This window comes from Macrobrachium nipponense, chromosome 12 (assembly GCF_015104395.2).
Source record: "Macrobrachium nipponense isolate FS-2020 chromosome 12, ASM1510439v2, whole genome shotgun sequence".
NCBI lineage: Eukaryota > Metazoa > Arthropoda > Malacostraca > Decapoda > Palaemonidae > Macrobrachium > Macrobrachium nipponense.
In genome coordinates, this window is record NC_087205.1 from 31,401,567 (window position 1) to 31,418,682 (window position 17,116).

Genomic DNA, 17,116 nt, shown 5'->3' on the forward strand with positions numbered 1-17,116 from the left:
GCCCAACCTTGGAAGCCTCCCTGGTCGTAAGAGCGAGGAGGGATCCAAGCCTCTGTCCGATTGATCGGGGTGTGCACCGCAGGATCAATGGTCAGACCTCTGGACCGAGTACTAAGAGAGAGGCATGCGTATCTCTTCGTACCAGCAATGTAAGAACTTGTTCCTGTACAGGAGCAAATATAAAGTCATGGGTTTGACTCTTGTAGGCATCCACTTCCCCCCCTTGTAGAAGGAAGTGGTGGATTGTCTGCTCCTATCCCTAGTGAAAGGGATAGGATGGGCTCTGTCATATAGCTCACCTGCATCTCGTCCTCATCCAGCGTAGTGACGACCATGGCCCTCTGCCCACAGGTAGAGGGGAAGGAAAAGATGGGAAGAGAGAGCCAGTCACTCACACTCACACATCCAATCCACAGTCACACAGGACTCGATGCTGTTCAGCCTGCGAGGGTCTGGGTTAGCTACACAACTTGTTGAGCAGCCACCACGGGTCAACCCAAGGAAAAGGTTATCCAAGGACCTGTGGGCAATATCCCGAAGGTAGAAGGACGTAAAGGTAGTCTGGTTAGACCAGACCCCTGCCTTCAGGACCTGCGCCACGGAGAAGTTCTTACGAAACGCCGAGGGGCCAATACTTCTGACTTCGTGAGCTCTCGGACGGGACGTACGGATGTCGTCACTACCATCAGCCTCATACGCCCTCCTGATGACCTCACGCAGCCAGAATGAAAGAGTGTTCTTGGATACTTCTTTCTTGGTGACCCCGGTGCTAACGAAGAGGCGTCGACACTCAGGCCTGAGGTGTCGAGTTCTCTTCAGATAGCGCCGTAGCGCCCTCACAGGACAAAGCAGCATCTCATCCGCATCATTATCGGTGAAGTCCAATAGGGAGGGAATCGTGAATGACTCGAACCTGTCGTCAGGGACCGCGGTTTTTCTGAGTCTTCGCAACAACGAAGTTCGGGACGAAATCGAGCGTCACGGATCCCCATCCCCTGGAGTGTCGACATCATAGGAAAGACCATGGAAGTTCCCCTACTCTCTTCGCCGATGCCAGGGCCAGCAAGAAGAGGGTCTTGAGGTCAGATCCCTGTCTGACGACTCTCGGAGTGGCTCGAACGGTGTTCGAGTCAGACTCCTAAGGACGAGAGTCCACATCCCACGCAGGGGGCCTGAGTTCCCTGGGTGGGCAAGACCTTTCGAAGCTCCTCATAAAAGCAGGAGATCTCGAACGCGTTCGAGATGTCCAAACCCCCTCAGTTTCAGGACGAGCGCCAAGGCGGCTCTGTATCCTTTAACTGTGGGGACTGAGAGGAGCTTCTCTCGGCGAAGAAAAACGAGGAAATCCGCTACCTGCTGAAGAGTGGCTCTGAGAGGAGATAGACCCCGTCTACGACACCAACCACAGAAGACGGCCCACTTCCCCTGTACACAGCTGCAGAGGACTGACGGACGTTCCCAGCCATCTCTGTTGCTGCGCTAACGAGAAAAGCCTCTCGTTCGCAGAGATGGTGGATAACAGCCAGCCGTGAAGAACTAGGGACTGGACTGCTCGGTGGTACCGCTCGACGTGTGGCGGGCAGAAGGTTTGTGCCAAGGGGGAATCTCTCTCGGTTCTCCTGCGAGAAGAGCCAGCAGGTCCGGATACCAAATTGGCTGGCCTGTGGCCATTTGGGAGCCACCAGGATCATCCTGAGATTCGGGGTGACCAGCGCTCGACTGATCACCTTGCGAATCAGGCTGAACGGGGGAAAGGCATAGGCGAAGAGGTTGTCCACGGGTGTTGAAGAGCGTCCTCTGCAGCTGCCCATGGGTCCGGCACGGCCGAGAAGAACACCCTGGAGCTTCCTGTTGTGCCGGGTGGCGCAACAGATCCACGACTGGTCGCCCCCACAGTCGCAAGAGTCCTTTCCGCCACGTCCTGGTGTAGAGACCATTCGGTCCCTATCACCTGATCCCGACGGCTGGAGCGTGTCTGCTACTACATTCCTCTACCCTGGAATGTAGCGTGCCGACAGCTCTATTGAGTGTGCCTGAGCCCACTCGTGCACCTGCCGAGTCAACTGGTACAACGGGAGAGACACTAGGCCCCCTGTTTGTTGACGTAAGCCACCACCGTGGTGTTGTCGCACATCAAACACCACTGAGTGTCCCATCAAGCGGTCCTGAAACTCTTGGAGAGCGAGGAACGCTGCCTTGAGTTCCAGTACATTGATGTGAAGGTGCTTGTCGTTCTCGTCCCACACTCCTGAAGTCAGCAACTCCTCCAGGTGTGCGCCCCATCCCTCGGTCGATGCGTCTGAGACAGCTGCATGTCCCGGGGGGGGGAGTGCGCAGAGGCACTCCTCTTAAGAGGTTCCTGTCGTCCAGCCACCAGGCTAGGTCCTGACCCTCACCTCCTGTGTCAGTGACACTGGAAAGTTTTGGGGGATCCGTCGCCTGCGACCAACTCTCCTTTAGTCTCCACTGAAGAGACCGCAGGTGAAGACGCCCGTGAGGGACTAACTTCTCGAGTGACGACAGGTGTCCGATCACGACTTGCCATCGCTGAGCTACCTGTTCCTGCCGAGACAGGAACTGGTTGGCTGCCTCCCTGAATCTGCTGATACCGCGAGTCTGCGGGGTAAGACTCGCCCTGCTAACCGTGTCGATCAGCATACCCAGTACTTCATCCTCTGCTTGGGCTCGAGATCGGACTTCTCGAAGTTCACCACGATCCCCAGATCGCGACAGAACTCGAGCAGTCGATCCCTGTCCTGTAGCAACTGCGAGCGGGAGCTCGCCAGGACTAACCAATCGTCGAGATACCTCATCAGACGTATCCCGTGCGAATGGGCCCAAGCAGACACCAGAGAAAAGAACTCGCGTGAACACCTGTGGGGGCGGTTGAGAGACCGAAGCACAGTGCCCTGAACTGGTACACCGTCCCCTGAGGATGAAGCGGAGGTACTTTCTGGAGGACTGATGAATGGGTATTTGGAAATACGCATCCTTCAAGTCCACTGAAAGCATGAAATCGTTCTCCCTGATGGAGTCGAGCACTGAGCGTGCCGTCTCCATCGTGAACCGGGTTCTGGCGAACAAACCGGTTCAGGGGAGAGAGATCTATCACCGGGCGCCAGCCTCCCGTAGACTTTTCCACCAGGAGAGTTGACTGTAAAAGCCCGGTGACTGATCCGTGACGATCTCTACAGCTCTCTTGCTCAGCATGGTCTTGATCTCCTGTCTCAGTGCTACGTCCTTCGATGACCCTGGAACGTACGACTGTGTTGGACCGGGTTTGGAGGGGAGGGGTGGCCGAGATTCGAAGGGTAATAGATATCCCTCCCGAAGGACATCTACAATCCAGGTCTCGGCGCCGTAGCGCTGCCAAGTTGCCACCCAATGGCTGGCCAGGCACCCCCCCACTTCCGGCAGCAGGTGAGGGGGAACGCCGTCCCGAGCGTTTCCCCCCTTTCTTCGACTTCTTCCCCCAGAACCTCCGCGGGATGAGAGGGCTGGGAGGAGGGCTGGTTACGGCTCCCCTTGCTAGAAGTCGAAGAAGACAGAGTCATTCCTCGGGGCTTCGACGCAGCAACCGTCTTAGCAGCCGAGGAAGCGCTAGCCGAGTTCTTAGACTTGGCCGCAGTCCGAGGCTGCCCAGAAGCCTTCGAGACTGCCTGGTGAACCAGACGGTCACTGTCATCAGTGCGCCGTCTGTCCACCGCAGCGTCCACCATCTCTCCTGGGAAGAGAGACGTGGAACTCCGTAGAGGTCCGTTTCGAAGCCCCAACGCCGCCTCACGCCCGGCCGCCCTGGAAACCCGAGTCAGGACAGCGTCCCTTCGTCGGAGAACCAGGTTGGCCCACAGGTTCACCGTCTGGTGGGCAAGGAAGGAGATGGCTCTTCCCCCAGACTGGCAAATTCTCCTGAAGGCCGAGTCATCTTCGGGAGAAATTCCCCCGGAGTTGGCTGCGACCTTAGATACTGTGAGGGACCACAGATCTAGCCAGGAGACGGCCTGGAAAGCTGCCATGGCGGTAGATTCCAGGCCTAGTGCCTCTTGCTGCGAGAACCACAGGTTCTCGGACAGGAGCTGTTGCAGAGACACACCCGGAGTCAGGTCCCCCCCCCGCCTTGCCAACTCCGGGTTCACCATGTTTGGGCGGCATCGGTCTTCAGATGGCACGTAAAACCGCCGCTGTCGTAGCAGATGGAGGTGGAAGCAGCTTGCTCGACCTGCTAGACTTGAGCGAACCGTCTTGCCCGGAGACAAGCGATTCAACTGGTCTAGCACTGAGTCCGCAAGCTCTGAACGCGGCAAACCCATCCGTCTGGTCCTGGGTTCCCTCTTCGGGCCCCAGCCAGAACGACTCGAGCCGGGACGTGGGCTCGGATGGTGGGAGCGGCGATCCTTCCCCGAGGTCGTTGTGCTGACGAATCAGCGCAATAACCTCGGCAAAGTTCCTCTGGATCTCGGGAGTGATTGCATCCTGTGGAGTCGACCGTCCGTCAGCCCTCAAACAGGAGCACCTCCCGAGACCCTCCTCCCTCAAGGAGAGGAGCAGCGACAGCCCCCTCTCGGTCTCCTCCAACCACCTGTGCGACGACCTGGCTGGTCCGAGAACCGAGCCTGGTACGTACGACGACGTGGCGGGATCCTGAGGGGCGCACCCCTCACGATCACTCCTCAATACCTCGCCCCTCCCGGTGTAACCCGAGGAGGTTGAAGGTATGGGAGAGGCAGACTGACGCTCCCTCCTCGCTCGCTGGCAGAACCAGCGGGCTTGGAGGACTGCAGGCGATCGCCAAACCAACCCGCGGTGGCGATCGAGCTGCAGACCTAGTCGAGCCGTCTCGCTGTGGAGAACGGCTGGACCGAGAACAGCGGCCCCGGTCTCGTGTGTCAGAGGGGGCTGGTGCTGGTCGCCGTACCCGATCGCTCTCTGTGAGAGCGACGGTCAGGCGACCGGCGAGCCGGCGAACGGGGGTGGGGGGACCTCTTCCCAGCCTCAGCCCGTGGCCGGTCATGGACCGTCACGTCCGCCCGGGTAGCCAGCTGCTCGCCGTGAGAGCGGAGAGCTGGTCTGGTGGAGAGTCGCGAGAGCGGCTTGTCAGTCCAGTCTTCCGCTCCGTGCCGTGAACCTGACGCTGAGCGGACTCAGAGGTCTGGTTCCTGGCTGCACGGTCGCTGTTAGGCGACCGTACACTCAGTACCTCCTCGCGAACGAGCGGCCGAGCCGGATCCTGCTGCTGTGGCCGAACCACTGACAGCAGGCGAGGAAGTGCCGGTGTTAGCCGGCACCCCTCTGGTCCCCCGTAGTCTTCTTCCTTGCGGGAGAAGAGACGGGTCCTGCTTCCCGAAGGAGCAGGGCGACCAGCGGAAGAAAAACCCCCGTCTCACCAGAGCGAGACGGGCCCTTAGAAGTTCCCGAAGGAGACTTCTTAGGGGGGGGGAGGCGACCTTCTTCTTCTTAGGCGGGGGAGCCTTAGAAGAAGAAGGGGAAGAGGCGGCAGACGACGACGACGACGAGAAGACGATGAAGACGACGACGACACCTTCCTCCTCTTCTTCTTCTTCTTCGTCAACCTCCTCAGGACCGACGTCAGATCTGTCATCCAGGACGGAGCCGGGGGCTGCGTTGCCGAAGCAACAGGGCCCGGACGTACCTGTCCGAACAGACCAGCATCGGGAGCAGCGGCGCCAGAACAGGAACAACATCAGCAGGTGCGAGCATCACAGGCGGCAGTCGAGACAGCAGGAGCAGAACAGGAACAGCAGCGGTGGTCACGGCTGGTACGGCAGAACTGTGTGGGCGGTCCGATGGTCGAACCAGCGGGCACAGACGTCCTCGGTACCGTGGGAGGTCCAGGGGCGAGCTCTTCGGGCACATGAAGTCCGGTCGCGGCAGCACGGCAAACCCAGGTGGCGGCATCACACTCCCCCCGAGTTACGGCGACTGGCCCCTGCACCGATGTTGTGGGTGTCACAGAGACCGCGTGCTGGGTGTACACCAGGTGAGGAGGTGACGCGTAGCCGGGTGTTGTAAGGGTCGTGGTGGTGGTTGTGACCGTTGCATGAGTGACCGCCACGGAGCCAGCGAGATGATAGAGCAGCCCCTGGACACTCGGCACGCCCTGCAGCCCCAACGATGCCCACACCTGTTCCGAGGTCATCCTTCACGGCAACCGCACCTGAGGAGGCAAAAGTCGGGTGATTAGAAGGATCCTCTACCCGCTCGCGCGAAGACGAGCGGATAGAGGACCCAGAGTACAACTCTACGTCAGGGTATCTAGCGCCCTCCTCCACACTCGACACGTCAGGAGAGGAGAAGGACCTAGACACCCCCCCGAAGGGGAAGGCGCGAGACGTGGAAGTTGAGCGGGCGGCAGGAAAGAAGACGAAGTGTCCGTCACCAAAGGAGTCGCGGGAGAGCTTTCCGACGACTCCTTTGCAGGCCTTCGCTTCTTCCTGCCCTCATACAAAGAAATTCCACTGCGCCTCCGACCAGTCATTACATACATCACAGGGCTCGGTCCCCGGGTGCATTCGCGCCCCCGACACGAGACACACAAATATGAGGTCAATCTCCGGGAACGATCTGAACTTCCCACATTTACGCCCTTACGATACCCGGGCAAAGTCTCCTTGGGGTAGCGAGGCGAGGAGATTCCATCATAATTCAATTGAAGGCAGTAATTAATATGCAAAGAGAGAATGATTGTACTTACAATAACTCTTTCATACACAATTACAACCAAATACTCAGAAAGCAAACGACGAGCAGCGGGCAGAGAGCGTCGCACACACGTCCATCCACTGTGAGGCCGAAAGCAAAAGTGATTTGTTTACCTCCCAGTCGCGCGCGCGCCTGTCGGACAAGCAGTTAACTACCGAACCCCTTGTTCGAAAGCTTACGACCTATCCAGCTGCCGCTAGTACCTTCCTATTGTAAAAGGACGAAGGTTTGTATGCCGTGTCGGAACAAAACACTACCATACAAACAATGCTGTCACTTACACATAAGTACATGGTACACCCAGGCTCCCCTATGTCAAGGCAAAGAGAAAAAGGATAGAAGGAATGCTTCCTACACTTTGTCCCCAAAAACCACGCCAACCACTGACAACAGACCGAGGGTACTGCAATTTTCAAAGATCTTTTCCACTTCACGCAAGTAATAGGTTGAAAAAATCGACTTACACCTCCAATACATCGACTGAAGAATGGAACAGAGACATGTTATGTTTAAAAGCTAACAAGATAGTGACCGTTCTGATCTTGTGAGTCTTAAAGTTAAAAGCATAGGCAAGACGTCCTCTCCAATTTGGGAATGCGCTTCAGTAATAAGGTCCCTAAGAAAGAATGACAAGGCATTCATAGAAAGGGGTAGGGAAGGATTTTTAACAGCGCACAATAGGTTTACTAGCAGGTCCTCAGATTTTTCTCGTCCCATGAAAATAATATTTTCAATGCTCTCACAGGGCAAGGAGTTCTCTTCCTCTTCTGGGCCTAGATCTCCATTAAGTTCCTAGTAGTAAAGACGAGGCCAGGACTTGGACGGGCATCCTGTCTTCCTAGTAAGGTCCCTTAAAGATGTCAAAATGTTATTGTTAGTATACAATAAGGTTTGTACATACTTACCTGGCAGATATATACTTAGCTTTACGTCTCTGACGTCACGACAGAATTCAAACTCGCGGCACACGCGACAGGTAGGTCAGGTGATCTACCTTACCCTCCGCTGGGTGGCGGCTGTAAGAACCAATCTCCCTTTCCAGCCAGAATTTTTCCTCCACCTGTCTCCTGAGGGGAGGCTGGGCGGGCCATCAATCGTATATATCTGCCAGGTAAGTATGTACAAAAACCTTATTGTATAACTAACAATAACATTTTGTACATGAACTTTCCTGTCAGATATATACTTAGCTGATTGACACCCTTGGTTGGAGGGAAAGAGACAGCAATATAAAATGCGAAAAAGGGAAAACAACACTAGTGTAGGTGTAAATACAACCTTGGTTCTTACCTGTTTAGCAGAAGACTTGTAGTTACTGTCTATGAGTCTGCGTTGCATTAAGAGCTTTCAGCGAGGGCGTGACCTACAGCTGACAGACTCTTTGGGTCTATCAAAGGGATTTGGTTATCCGCTTACTTGATAGAATCCGAGCAGGATCTGTCAACGGGAATTCGCCCACTTATATGACAGAACCTAACCACTATCATTGCAAGGAGCTCAAACATAAACCGATCACCTAACCAATCTAATCATTGTTAGAACTACGAAATGAAAAACATGCCTACCCGCATGTTCTTTCAAACAACCAAAAACTTACAACCTAACAAGGGAAAAATATATACTACAAAGGATATGTCTCAGCTCCCTACAGCACCGAATCCGCCGATACGTACGGGCCTAACCCGAAGCACTTTTTCATACGTAATTTTGACGTCTCTCAGATAGTGGTTTGCAAAGACTGAGTTGCAACGCCAGAATGTTGCCTTCATAATATTACTCAGGGATATGTTTTTGTTAAAAGTCAATGACGTGGCAATAGCTCTTGCCTCATGAGCTTTGACCTTAAGAACTTTGAATTGACTTTCATCACATATCGCATGCGCTTCTTTCACCAGGCTTCTGATAAAGAAAGAAAGCGCATTCTTCGAAAGAGTCCTCCTTGGATCTCTTACAGAGCACCAAAGGTTGACATCATTGCCCTTAAGTTTTTTCTTTCTCTGTAGATAGAACTTTAAACTTCGTACTGGGCAAAGCGACCTCTCTGCTTCCTCGCCTACTAATGCAGACAAGCCTTGGACTGCAAAGCTCCTAGGCCTAGAAGGATTGTTTGAGGGGTTCTCGTTCTTAGCCAAGAACGCAGGAAGGAAACGAACAGATAGCTGCATCTCCTCTGAATCCCACATTTCCTTCTAGTGCATGGAGTTCACTAACCCTCTTTGCGGAAGCCAATGCCATGAGAAAAATTGTCTTCTTCATGAGGTCTCTAAACGAGGCAGACTGAGGCGGTTCGAACTTATTGGACCTAAGGTAACGTAGCACTACATCCAGATTCCAAACTCGGAATCCCTGGAGAAACCTTCTTGGATGTTTCAAACGATCTTATTAGATCATGAAGGTCCTTATCTTCTGAAATGTTTAAGTTTCTGTGCCTAAACACTGCAGATAGCATGCTACGATAGCCTTTAATGGTTGATACCGCCAACTCCACTTTCTTCCCTAAGGAAAAGTAAGAAGTCTGCTATTTGGGTCACAGAGGTACTGGAAGAGGAAAAGTGATGGTTCCTACACCATCGCCGAAAGACGTCCCACTTCGATTGGTAGACTCTAAGGGTAGAAGGCCTTCTTGCTGCTGCGATAGCCGTTGCAACTCTTGCCGAAAAGCCTCTCGTTCTGACCAAACTTTTGACAGTCTGAAGCAGTCAGATCTAGAGCGGGGAGTTTTTGTGATACCTCTCGAAGTGGGGTTGTCTGAGCAGATCGATCCTCTGTGGTAATGTTCTCAGAAGATCTACTAACCATTCCAGTACTCTGTGAACCATACTTGTGCGGGCCAGAACGGGGCTACCAGCGTCATCCTTGCTGCCTCCGATTCTGCAAATTTCTTTAGTCTCTCTCCCAGTATCTTGAATGGAGGAAAAGCATACATGTCTAGACCCTTCCAATCTAGTAGAAACGCGTCTATCGACACTGCCCTCGGGTCCGATATCGGAGAGCAGTAGTTGGCTATCCTCGTATTCTTGGCGTGGCGAAGAGGTCTATATGAGGCTTGCCCCAAAGCTTCCACAGGTCTGGCAAACATCCTCGTGAAGATCCACTCTGCAGGCAGGACTTGATCTTTCCTGCTTAGGAGGTCTGCTCTGACGTTCTTTCTCCCTGTACGAACCTGGTAAGGAGACAATCTTCCTTTGCTCTGCCCAAAGCAGAAGTTCTTTTGCTGTCTCGTACAGGGAGAAAGAGTGAGTCCCCCCCTGCTTCCTGAGTAAGCCAGGGCCGTGGTGTTGTCCGAGTTGATCTGTACTGCTGAAGCTAGGACGTGGGGCTCGAAAGCTTTCAAAGCTAGCCAAACCGCCATCAGCTCCTTCGTGTTGATGTGCCAGGTCACCTGTTCCTTCTCCAGGTGCCTGACACTTCTCTTGAGCCGAGCGTTGCTCCCCAACCTGTTTCCGAGGCGTCGGAATACAACACTTGGTTGGGGTTCGGAATGTGAAGGGACATCCCTTCTGAAAACCTGAGAGGGTTGGCCCACCAAGAGAGGTCCTTCTTGATTTCCCTTGAGATCTCGCAAGGAGAACTCTAGGTTTTGCGAACGACACCTCCAGTTTCGATGTAGAAAGAACTGGAGAGGTCTGAGGTGCAACCTTCCTAGAGAAAGGAATTGCTCCAACGAGGAGAGTGTCCCCAACAAACTCATCCACTCCCTCGCTGTGCATACTCTTTTCTCTAGGAAGGCTTTGACTTTCTCTGACCCTCAGGGCTATCCTTTCTGGAGACGGAAAAGCCCGAAAATCCAGAGAAGCCATCCGAATCCCCAGATAGATACGATCTTGACTGGGGATCAACTGAGACTTTTGAAAGTTCACCAAAAGTCCCAGAGAACTTGCCATGAAAAGGGTCTTTTGTAGGTCCTCCAAACATCTTTTCTGCGACTTGGCTCTGATTAGCCAGTCGTCCAAGTAAAAGGGACACTCTGACTCCCTCCAAATGTAGCCATCTTGCTACATTTTTCATTAGCCTGTGAAGACCTGAGGGGCTGTTGAAAGGCCGAAGCACAAAGCCCTCTGAACTGGAATATCCTTCCTCCCATCATGAACCTGAGGTATTTCCTTGAAGAAGGATGGATAGGCACATGGAAGTAAGCGTCCTGAAGATCTAGGGACACCATCCAGTCCCCTGGCCGAAGGGCCGCCAACACTGAGGATGTCGTCTCCATAGCGAACTTCCTCTTTTCTACAAAGAAATTCAGGGCGCTTACATCCAGAACCGGTCTCCATCCTCCTGAGGCTTTTGGAACTAGAAAAAGGCGGTTGTAAAAGCCGCTGAGCAAGGGTCGCTCACTAGCTCTATAGCCTCTTTTCTCGAACATTTGTTCCACTGCTTGTGTTAAAGCAAGGCTCATGATGGGATCCCTGTACCTGGCCACCAACTCCCTCGGAGTCGTTGTCAACGGTGGTCTTTCCGTAAAGGGAATCAGATATCCTTTCCGGATAATCGAGAGGGACCAGTTGTCCGCTCCTCTCTTTGCCCAGGCTTCCGAGAATCTTAGAAGCCTGGCACCTACTGGTGTTTGGAGGACTACTTCCCTACTTCTTAGCTCTGGCAGAGCGTGAGAAGGATCTACCTCTCTTGAAAGGTCTATTACCTCTCGAGGTAGAGGCTCTAGAAGGAGGGCCCCCTCGAAAGGGCTCCTGTCTAACTGTGGCGTCTCCTTCTTCGTCTTCGTCTGGAAGGAAGTCCTAGGCTTCCGTGCCGACTGCGCGAGCATGTCCTGAGTCGCCTTTGCAGAGATAGATCCTGAGATGTCCTGTATTATCTTCTTCGGAAATAGCAGAGGCGAGAGCTGCGAATACAGAAGAGAGGCTCTTTGGCATGAGAAACAGACTTAGTCAGAAAAGAGCAGAAGACTGATCTCTTCTTAAGGATCCCTGCTCCAAAACAGGGAGGCTATTTCGCTCGATCCATCTCTAACGCTTTATCAATGCACGTTAGCACACTGTTGAGATCTTCTGGCGAAATAGCATCCGGGTTCTGAGTCTTCTTAGCCAAGACCCCCAAAGACCAGTCAAGGAAGTTGAAGACTTCCAAGACTCTAAACATTCCCTTCAGCAGGTGGTCAAGCTCGTTCATAGCCCAGGTAGTCTTAGCAGACAAAAGTGCCGAGCGTCGTGCTGCATCTACCAGGGAAGAGAAGTCCGCATCCGCCGATGACGGAAGACCCAGGCCTAGGGGTTCTCCAGACTCGTACCAAAACCCCAGTCTGCCCGTAAGCTTGGAAGGAGGAAAGAAAACACAAGTCTTCCTTTCTCTTCCTTAGAAAGCAGCCAATCACCAAAACCTCTCAAAGCCTTCTTCATTGAGATGGTTGGCTTCATCCTCACACAAGAGGAAACTTTCGTCTTCTTCGAAGTCGAGAATAAAGAGAGAGGAGACGGAGGAGCGACGGGAGTAAGGAGTCTCCAAACTCTTGAAGAAGGAGATCTGTAAGGATCTTATAGGACGAAACAGACGAGTCCTTCACCAAATCCTCTTCTGAAGGTTCAACTTCATCCACTGAAGAGACCCTCCGCTTCTTACGAGGGCAGTTAGCCTTCTCTAAAGAAGTGCGTCTGTCTAGAGTGTGTCTAGTAGCAGACTGGCGCTATCAGGGGAAGACAAAAGTTTTCTGAGAGCTCCTCTCGAATGAGTCCTTCCTACTCTGATGAGTGCATGCTCTTTGATCCTTAATCACTCCTAGAATTCCGGGCTTCCAAAGGGGAGCGCCTGCTAGGAGAGGAGAGCCTACTATGCTCAAGGCGCTTCAACAGGATCCATGCGCCTGTTCAAAGGAGAGGCCGGGCCTGCCAGGCGAGCTGCGCCTACCATGAGGCGAACGCCTACTAGGCTCTTTGGCGCCTACTTACAGGAGAGCGAAGCCCTGGAGAAGGTCGCCTACTAGGTGACCGGCGTCTACCATGCTCCACAAACTTCGATCCAGACTTGTGTGTCTCTTCAAAAGGTAGTCTCCCAGAAGAGACATATCTTTCAGGCTCTACACGCCTGTCCCTGAACAGAGCGGCTAAAAGGAGAGCCGCGCCTATCAGGAGAAAAGCGCCTATCCTCCGCACCGCACTTGGGAGCGGGAGAGCGTCTACTTGGGGAGTAGCGCCTACTAGGCTCAAGGCGCCTAACAAAAGGCGAGATCCTGTCTCTTGACGAATCCATCCAAGAGTAGGCTCTCTTATCCGGGGAATGAAGGATCTTCGGAAATGAGCGAGAAGACGACGCTGTACGCCTGTCTTTAGACGAACGCCTACTGTACGACCTAGATCCCTTCCTACTGGAGAGATGTAGTCACCAGGAGAAAGCTTCTTGGGCGATTGACGCCTGGAAGACGACAAGCGTCTGCCGAGGGAAGAGCGCCTCCTTCCATCCGCTGATACAGGAGGAGAGAGAACCGACTCTGACTGAGACGGTAAAACACAGGCGAAGGAATCCTAGACTTCTTGACAGGGAGAGAGACGTCTTTCCGACGCGTTCCTCCTGCCAAGGAGCCCGCCAGCGCCGAAATCTGCGCTTGCAGTCCAGCAAGAATTCGAGCTGGAGATCTTGCAAAATCCTCCACTGGAGAAGAGGCTCGAAGCCTACTATGAGGCGAGAACTCCTGCTCCATCCTGGGTTTCTTGATCTCTACTTCCGGCTCTTCTGGAAAAAACTTCCGGGCTGGAAGGAAAGGCGCCAGGAGCCTTCCAGGCTCTCTTCAGCGGTCGCGAAGAATCCGAGGCGCTCCATCCTCTTCTAGGCGAAGGTGAGGAAGAAGAAGAGAACATTGGCGCAATACCTCCTTCTTCGCGCGAACAAGGCAGCCTGGGTACGAACATCAGGATCTACCGAGGGGACGCCTGATCGGTGGGAGTTCTCCCTAACCTTCCTGCGGCTGTTGACTTTCCTCCTCCACTGGGACTGGGAGTCTGGAAGAGGTCTAGGCCTGGAAGCAATTAAGGAGCCGATCAGACGCACCCTTCACTGCACTGGGGTCACTGCACAATTCACCTTCACTACTCTTACCTTGCAACGAACGAATCTTCTTTTCCATGCTAAGGATCGTGGCTCTCATGGTTGCCACTTCCGTAGTCGTATCCTTAGGTTTTCGATGCAGGGCGCAAGAGCTGAAAACTGGAGAAGGTTCTAATGCTACAACAGGATTTTCTTCTACCCTCGCTAATACGAGACTTACTAGAACTCCTAGACGAAGCCTTTCTCACCTGTCCTTCTCTAACTTCCTCAAGTAGAAAGAAAGAGCCTTCCATTCACCCTCATCCAACTTCTCACACTCATTACACGGGTTAACCAAAGAACATTCTTTCCCTCTACATCTAAAGCAAACTGTGTGAGGATCTACCGTAGCTTTCGGTAGTCTCACCTTGCATTCATCCATAGAGCACACCCTAAACATAGAAGATTTCTTAACCTCTAACTCAGACATCTCGAAATCAAAGAAAAAATCCAAATCAATATCCAAAAACAATCCACAAAAATGCGTATGCCAAGCCAACAAGATCAGGTACTTCACCGAAAGTCAGTCCAAATAAATCCACGGCAACGAGAATCGAATAAAGCTGTCAGGAGGTAACAACCACAGGTGTAGTCGTCACCGGCGACAGAAAAATTCTGGCTGGAAAGGGAGATTGGTTCTTACAGCCCGCCACAGCGGCGGGTAAGGTAGATCACCTGACCTACCTGTCGCGTGTGCCGCGAGTTTTGAATTCTGTCGTGACGTCAGAGACGTAAAGCTAAGTATATATCTGACAGGAAAGTTCATGTACAAAACAGGGAGGCTCGAAATGGGAACCAAAGACATCTGAGAAGACGAGATGTAGTCTTCTACACCAGTTGCAGAAGATTGTCCACTTAGCTTAGTAGACCTTGCTAGAGGATTGACGTCTACACCTAGCAATAGCTTCTGCAGCCGACTTCAAAAATCCTTTTGCTCTAATGAGCCTGACAGTCTGAATCCTGTCATGGCAAGAGTGGATGGTCCTTGATGGAAGCATCTGAAGTGTGGTTGTCTGAGAAGACTTGGTTCTGTGGCAGTAGCCTTGGAAAGCCTACCAACTGCCTGAAGAGATCCGGAAACCATTCACTCCCTCAGGTAGTGTGAAGCGAACACCGAGTTGCTTCGCAAAAGGTGCGCCCAGGATGTCACTGAGTGCCATATTCTTTTGAAATGCCACCGAGGTTGCAATTGCCTTCACCTCGTGAGCATTTACTTTAAACAGTTTCAGATCACCATCTAGACAGTATGCATGAGCCTCCTTAATGGTATTTCTTAAGAGGAACGCAAGTGAGTTCTTTGACATAGGCAAGTCTGGCCTCTTAACTGAACACCACAGATTGTCCGAAGGACCTCGACTTCCCTTCGTTTTATCTAGATAAAACTTGAGAGCCCTGACAGGGCACAGGACTCTCTCGGCTCTTGTCCAAGAATTTATTTCTGCCATCCCCTTGATTTCAAAGCTCTTGGGCCAAGGGTTAGACAGGTTTTCATTCTTGGCTAAAAACGTAGGGCTTAAGGAACAAACAGCATTATGTCCTTTAAAGCCTATATGCTTGCTGATGGCTTGAATCTCGCTAACTCTCTTCACCGTAGCCAGAGCAGTTAGGAAAATAGCCTTTCTGGTCACATCCTTCAATGATGCAGAATGGAGAGGTTCGAATGGACTAGACATCAGGAACTTCAAAACTATGTCCAAGTTCCAGGAAGGCAGCTTTGGCCGAGCCACTTTAGAGGTTTCAAAAGACCTTAAAAGATTGTGAAGGTCTTTGTTGTTCGCTAGATCCAAACCTCTATGTCTGAAGACTGCTGACAGCATACTCCTATAACCTTTAATAGTAGGGACTGCCAGCTTTTCCTCTTTCCTCAGATAAAAAAAGGAAGTCAGCTATCTGATTCACAGAGGTCGTGGTTGAGGAAATGCCGCCCCTTCTTCCTGCACCATCTCCTGAAAACGGCCCACTTTGATTGGTACACCATGCTAGAGGAAGCTCTTCTTGCTCTGGCAATAGCACTTGCCACTGATCTTGAAAAACCTCTCGCTCTGGCCAACTTTTCGATAGTCTGAATGCAGTTAGACTCAGAGCGGGGAGGTTTTTGTGGTACCTCTCGAAGTGGGGCTGTCTGAGTAGATCGACTCTCCAAGGCAGAGTCCTTGGGAAGTCCACTAAGAAGGTCATGACCTCCGTGAACCAATCTCTCGACGGCCAAAACGGCCTTGGGATCAAAACCCCGGGGCGATCAACGTCATTCTTGCTCCTTCTGACGCCGCAAATTTCTGATTACCTCTCCCAAGATCTTGAACGGGGGAAAAGCATACACATCCATCCCCGTCCAATCCCAGAGGAGGGCGTCTACCGCTACCGCTCCTGGATCGAGCACAGGGGAGCAGTATAGAGGAAGCCTCTTTGTCCTCGACGTTGCAAAAAGGTCCACCAAGGGACGTCCCCATAACCTCCACAACTCGTGACATATTGGTGAAGAGTCCATTCGGTCGGAAGCAGTTGTTGTCTCCGACTGAGTAGATCTCCACTCCTGCAACGAATCTCGTGAGAATCGTTACGTTCCGTGCCTGGGCCCACAGCAGGATCTCTCTTGCTAGGCCCGCAACAGGGACCGAGAGTGTGTACAGTAAGTTCCAGAAGTGATGCGACAAATCTCAGGAATTGATCGTACTTCTATAGAAACTCATGGGGTTGCCAGTTAGATATTTTATTCCAATTATTGTCATCCTATATTATCTGATAATACGTATCAGTGATTAACTGTATAAGCGCACAAAGTATTTCCCCGGTGAATGATCAATGGTTAGTTCAGTAATTGTTTAGTTAATAGGCAAAAAAAAAAGAATTTCCCCCCCTTCACCCAAAGAAACATATTGCGGCTTCCAAAGTGTGATATGAAGTGTTCACCATAGAGTGGCAGCAGGAACGTGTGCATAAGCATTGGCCTAATATTTGTAAATTAACTTTCTACTTTTATAGTGTTATATTGAAAGTTATTATGATTTCTTTTTAATAAAGCAGAGAAGTTTAGCATCGATTAATGAAATATAAATAAGACAAGTTGGTGTAAAAAAAAAAAATAAGAAACGAAATCCAAGTTATGTGCGCGGTTTAGCGTTGGTTACAAGGTTAGGCCTATTTCAAGAATCAAGGAAATATATTTTCCAGCTTGTTAGTTAATTTCATGGAATTTCTCGATTGTGCAAATTTTTGCATGCGGAATTGCGTTCAGGGTCGCACCAAACAAGTATTTTCGTAGGTTTCCACCTTTTTTTTTTTCAGTGCATAAGAGAGACTATTCTTGTCCATACGATCCGGAGTGTGAATATGCTTGGCGAGCATTATTTTAATTCGAGTATCCCCT